Source organism: Triticum dicoccoides, chromosome 6B (genome assembly GCF_002162155.2).
Source record: "Triticum dicoccoides isolate Atlit2015 ecotype Zavitan chromosome 6B, WEW_v2.0, whole genome shotgun sequence".
Taxonomy (NCBI): Eukaryota; Viridiplantae; Streptophyta; class Magnoliopsida; order Poales; family Poaceae; genus Triticum; species Triticum dicoccoides.
Genome location: NC_041391.1, coordinates 63,934,432 through 63,941,197, shown reverse-complemented (window position 1 = coordinate 63,941,197; position 6,766 = coordinate 63,934,432). Strand labels below are relative to the sequence as shown.

Here is a 6,766-nt window from a genome sequence, read left to right as displayed (position 1 = left end):
ACTTGTAGATTTTTGCAATAAGTATGTGAGTTCTTCATAACTAATGTTGAGTCCATGGATTATACGCACTCTCACCCTTCCACCATTGCTAGCCTCTCTTGTGCCGCGCAGCTTTCGCCGGTATCATACACCCACCATATACCTTCCTCAAAACAGTCACCATACCTACCTATTATGGCATTTCCATAGTCGTTCTGAGATATATTGCCATGCAACTTCCCACCGTTCCGTTTATTATGACACGCTCGATCATTGTCATATTGCTTTTGCATGATCATGTAGTTGACATCGTATTTGTGGCAAACCCACCTTTATAATTCTTTCATACATGTCACTCTTGATTCATTGTATATCCCAGTACACCACCGGAGGCATTCACATAGAGTCATATTTTTTTCTAAGATTTTTGAGTTGTAAGTAAATAAAAGTGTGATGATCTTCATTTTTAGAGCATTGTCCCAAGTGAGGAAAGGATGATGGAGACTATGATTCCCCCACAAGTCGGGATGAGACTCCAGACTTTATGAAAAAAAGAGGCCAAAGAAGGCCAAATAAAAAAAGAGGCCAAAGAAGCCCACCAAAATAAAACAAAGAGAAAAAATGAGAGAAAAAGAGAGAAGGGACAATGTTACTATCCTTTTACCACACTTGTGCTTCAAAGTAGCACCATGATCTTCATGATAGAGAGTCTCCTATGTTGTCACTTTCATATACTAGTGGGAATTTTTCATTATAGAACTTGGCTTGTATATTCCAATTATGGGCTTACTCAAAATGTGCTAGGTCTTCGTGAGCAAGCAAGTTGGATGCACACCCACTTAGTTTCTTTTGATGAGCTTTCATACACTTATAGCTCTAGTGCATCTGTTGCATGGCAATCCCTACTCACTCACATTGATATCTATTAATGGGCATCTCCATAGTCCGTTGATACGCCTAGTTGATGTGAGACTATCTTCTCCTTTTTTGTCTTCTCCACAACCACCATCCTATTCCACATATAGTGCTATGTCCATGGCTCACGCTCATGTATTGTGTGAAGATTGAAAAAGTTTGAAAATATAAAGTATGAAATAATTTCTTGGATAAAACCGGGGTTGTGCATGATTTAAATATTTTGTGTGATGAAGATAGACCATAGCCAGACTATATGATTTTGTAGGGATAACTTTCTTTGGCCATGTTATTTTGAGAAGACATGATTACTTTGTTATTATGCTTGAAGTATTGATATTTTTCTGCCAATATGAACTTTTATCTTGAATCATTTGGATCTGAGCATTCATGCCACAATAAAGAAAATTACATTGAGAAATATGGTAGGTAGCATTCCACATCAAAAAATCTGTTTTTATCATTTACCTACTCGAGGACGAGCAGGAATTAAGCTTGGGGATGCTTGATACATCTCCAACGTATCTATAATTTTTGATTGTTCCATGCTATTATATTATCCATTTTGGATGTTTATGGGCTTTACTAAGCACTTTTATATTATTTTTGGGACTAACCTATTAATCGGAGGCCCAACCCAAATTGCTGTTTTTTTGCCTATTTTGGTGTTTCCCAGAAAAGGAATATCAAACGCAATCCAAACGGAATGAAACCTTCGGGGGAGTTATTTTTGGAACAAACGCAATCCAGGAGACTTGGAGTGTACGTCAAGAAGCAAACGAGGAAGCCACGAGGCAGGGAGGTGCGCCCAAGGGGGTGGGCGTGCCCACCACCCTCGTGGGCCCCTCGTGGCTCCCCTGACCGACTTCCTTCGCCTATATATGTTCGCATACCCTAAAAACATCAAGGAGCACCACGAAACTCTATTTCCACCGCTGCAACCTTCTGTACCCGTGAGATCCCATCTTGGGGCCTTTTCCAGCGCTCCACCGGAGGGGGAATCGATCATGGAGGGCTTCTACATCAACACCATATCCTCTCCGATGAGTTGTGAGTTGTTTACTATGGACCTTCAGGTCCATAGTTATTATCTAGATGGCTTCTTCTCTCTCTTTGATTCTCAATACAAAGTTCTCCTCGATCTTCTTGGAGATCTACTCAATGTAACTCTTTTTGCGGTGTGTTTGTCAAGATCCGATGAATTGTTGGTTTATGATCAAGATTATCTATGAGAAATATTTGAATCTCCTCTTAATTCTTTTATGTATGATTTGTTATCTTTGCAAGTCTCTTCGAATTATCAGTTTGGTGTGGCCTACTAGATTGATCTTTCTAGCAATAAGAGAAGTGCTTAGCTTTAGGTTCAATCTTGCGGTGTCCTTTCCTAGTGACAGTAGGGGCAGAAGGCACATATTGTATTGTTGCCATCAAGGATAAAAAGATGGGGTTTATATCATATTGCTTGAGTTTATCCCTCTACATCATGTCATCTTGCCTAATGCGTTACTCTGTTCTTATGAACTTAATACTCTAGATGCATGCTGGATAGCGGTCGATGTGTGGAGTAATAGTAGTAGATGCAGAATCGTTTCGATCTACTTGTCACGGACGTGATGCCTATATACATGATCATGCCTAGATATTCTCATAACTGTGCACTTTTCTATCAATTGCTCGACAGTAATTTGCTCACCCACCGTAATACTTATGCTATCTTGAGAGAATCCACTAGTGAAACCTATGGTCCCCGGGTCTATTTTCCATCATATAAGTTTCCGATCTACTTTATTTTGCAATCTTTACTTTCCAATTTATATCATAAAAATACCAAAAATATTTACCTTATTATTATCTCTATCAGGTCTCACTTTCGCAAGTGGTCGTGAAGGGATTGGCAACCCCTTTATCGCGTTGGTTATGAGGTTCTTGTTTGTCTGTGTAGGTACGAGGGATTTGCGTGTAGCCTCCTACTGGATTGATACCTTGATTCTCAAAAACTGAGGGAAATACTTACGCTACTTTGCTGCATCACCCTTTCCTCTTCAAGGGCAAACCAACGCAGTGCTCAAGAGGTAGCAAGCACCACTCACTTGCACCCCCCCCATCCCCCCATGCTAGATGACTCCCCTAGGGAGGGCACGACACCACCAGTGAGTCTGAATGGGATTGTATTTTCACCTTGGATCGAGGGGGAGGGGACATCGAGAGTGCCTCCTAGGAGGAGCACAGTGCCTGCAGAGGGTTGCCACCATCGTGATCGGCCAGGCCAAAGAGGGGCTCTCTTGGTTCCGATACACATACCACCTAGCACGTCATACAACCCAACTAGTGACCAATAGGGCCCTAGTGACCAACAAATTGATTCACTAGGAAGTGAGCCAGTGGGGAAGGTGGGGCACCGACCTTTAAATCTAATGCCAGAGGCCACTGTGCAGCCCACGAACCACGCATCGCACTCAGCGTCGCCTCACAAGCCCGCATCAATAAACGCCCTTGCCGCTCAGACAATATCGCCTCTCCATGTGAGGTTCCCACCTCGGTACCCACAGTCCCTACACCTGAGCAAGGGAGCAGCCGAGACCTCACCGCCACCGTCATTTGCGGCCGCGTAGGCAATCCCTATGGCTACCGCCGGCGGTGGCAAGGAGAAGAGGGGAAGGGAGGGGGTATCCTAGTCACCCTCAAATCGCCCGCATGGGGACGATGCGAGGGTCAAACACTTTTTCCATTGAACTTCCCACCATAAATAGAGACCGTGTACTTTTTTGCAACAAGAATGACTAGTCGACATAACACCTCAGCACCACGAAAGGGTATATGACATGTTTGCTCACAGAGTCTTGTGACCACTTCAAAACATTTCAAGAGATTATTTCGTGTGACTGAAGTACTCTTCCCGTGAATTTAATGACTAGTGCGCGTTTCTATAATAAATGATGCAAGTAACTAAGATGAGAAGGGCTTACTAAGTACTACCTCCGTCTGGTTTATTAGTCCCCTTTATAATTTGTGCTAAATTTTGATCAAAGATTTAACTGACAAAATGTTAGTGCATGTCAACAGAAATTATATCGTTGGATTCGTATTTGAACATAGTTTTCAGTGATCTAATTTTTTATGACATGCATGAACATTTTGTTAGTTAAATTTATGGTCAAAATTTAATACTGATTACAATGGGGACCAATAAACCAGGACGGAGGTAGTACTCCCTAGTGATCTAAACTATGTTATATTTCTTTACAGAGGGAGTAGTAACTACTCTCTATGTATCAAAATTTAAGATGTTTATAACTCCCTATGTATCAAAATTCAAGACATTTTTTGATATGGAGGGAGTACAATATATGAATACTAGAAATCAAAGAAATGATAGGCTATTTTTTCCTGTTGAATGTCCTCATTTCTGCCAGGCAGTGCTCATGAATGATAAAAGAATAAAGAAAATCAAATTGCCCCTCTATTTTAAATAGCACTCCAACCCTTCTCCACATTCACTTGTGCCTTCCGCATGGTCCATGCACTAAGCTGTGGCACCCTGGCCGTGGAACGTCCATTGTTGAAGGCATACATGTGGACCTTCCCGACATCATTGAGATCCGCTGGATAAACTCTGGACGTGATGCAAACCCTACCACCACCACCGAAGCTCTCCACCACCGACCAATCAATCTGCAAGGCAGCATCCATCCATCCATTTTCAACTCTGACATATAGGAAGTGAACAAAAGGAGAAATAACAGAGCCTCCTTAGCTTACCAGAGTCTGAGAAATATATTCCTCTCCTTTGAAAGATCAAGTTCAAAGAAGCCTCCATAGGCTGGTGTGTACAGTGATGGTCTGATGGAAGACATGTGCTAAGAAAAGAAAAAAATCAATTTAGTTTTTGGACTTTTATGGAGAAGACTAAGCAAAATTAAGTTAAAAAACATAAGCACTGACCTTCTTAGATCAGAGCACATGAGTATCATGTACTTTTGTTGTGACTTGTAGACTCTGAAGTGCACGACAATGTGCTCATCCTTGTTGTTGGAGGCCAGAATAACAAGTCCAAATGGCCCTATACCACCATGAACTGATGCACCGGCTTCACAACAATGCTTCTCAGGGTCCAAAAGCTAGGAAGGATCAAAAGGTTCAGCGACATTGATGGACACCAGCTCAAAATATATCTCCACATCAGCCTGTTTCAAGAAAACTTGTGCATGTTTAGCTACAGTTGCTCTTAAAAATACACGACACACCAAAGCTTCAGAATATCTACCTATCCTTCTCCTGAAAAATGCACTATTAAAATAATTAGTAATTATTAGAAGGCCCTACAGTTCTTACTGGCATGAGACTTCTCGAAATAACATAAATTCCCCTGAAGACCAAGTAAGCCTGTCAGTGAAAAGGAAACTACCTGAAAAGTGTCAACTCCATTTATCTGAAACATATCTTCCTTGTTGAGCTCAAGTCCTTGATGGTTGATTTCATTTGTTCGAAGGGACTCAATCTCATCAACTGGCCATTGCAGCAACTACTTGCCATTGCTGTCTAGCCAAATCGTCATGGGGATTGTCTAAACATAATAAAAATTGAGCTTGAATATGTTACATTGATTTGCTAAATCAACTAAATCATTATTCCAATATGATATGAAGCACAGCCAATTAGGGGCAGATTTTCTTACATGAATTCTTGCCCAACCTTTTGCAACATCATCTGAACGATAATCTGCCTCCTTAGACCAACCCCATATGATCCTCCTACCCTTTTTAGAGTCAAAGAATGACTTTGAAGCATAGAAATCACCATAATTTATCCGCAGCCACAGCCGACAGTCATCTACGATAGTATCTAGCACAAAGGCATCACGTTTGAGATCATAAACCCAATCAAGTACTTGTCAAAGTAACCCATGCTCATTTTGAGGGCATGCTTGGCGCCTCTTGGGATCGCTACGAACATGTCCAGTCCACTGTTATTGCCCGGCAATACCGCAAAGAAATCCAGGCACTCCCACATATTGGACAAATTATGAGAATAAAGTGGGTGATCAACTCTTGTCCAACTCAGAAAGTCTTCACTCTTGTACAAAAGTGCAGCAGTGTAGCTTTTCATCTCGGCACCAACTGCTATTCTCCATAGTCCATCTGGTTTGATCCAACCGGTCGTCAGATCTCTAAATTGGCTTTTGTTCAAACCCGGTACTACCGGTTGGATCACTGGGTTATTGTCGATTTTGGTCCATTCTCTCAGGTACGGGTTAGATGGGTTCTTGGGAAGCACAAGGTTTTGGACCTAACACTTGTCTCTGATGCCACCGGTGTATAAGATGACCGGTTGACCACCAGATAGAATTGTGGCTGAACCGGTCCAGCAGCCGTCTATGTCACTAGGGTTATCTGGTTCTATCACAGGTTCAACCTGTATCCAGTTAACAAGGTCTGTCGAAACCGAATGGCCCCAAGTTATGTCACCCCAACACCAGAGGGCACATTAGGGGTTATACCAGCAGAAATTATGGTAGATGCCTTTGTAGTACATTAGTCCTAAATTATTTATAAGGGAAGTATAAGTTGTAGAATACTACAACTCCTCCTTTTTTGTTTAGAGGTGTTTGTGCCTGAGATATTCATACCACATGGATCTTTTGTGTCATCGTAGATTCCCAAGTGAAAGTGCAACTAATCCCTGCGTGGTTTTGGTAATTCTTAACAACATATTGCTCATTGAACTAATACTCTTTCAAGATGATCATTTCAGAAAGTTCAATGATTGGCATGGCATGGCCCCCTCAAAATGCTAAGGACATATATTGACACCAAGCTCAAGACTCTACATTTTCATTATAGTAATCTAAGATCACATTGAGTCCATAGGAAAG

General features: G+C 41.6%; 1 pseudogene; it reads right to left on the bottom strand.

Moving 5' to 3' along the window:
- Positions 1–4,359: 4,359 nt before the first annotated feature.
- LOC119326070 lies at positions 4,360–6,438 on the bottom strand (annotated as a pseudogene).
- Between the last annotated feature and the right edge of the window lie 328 nt (positions 6,439–6,766).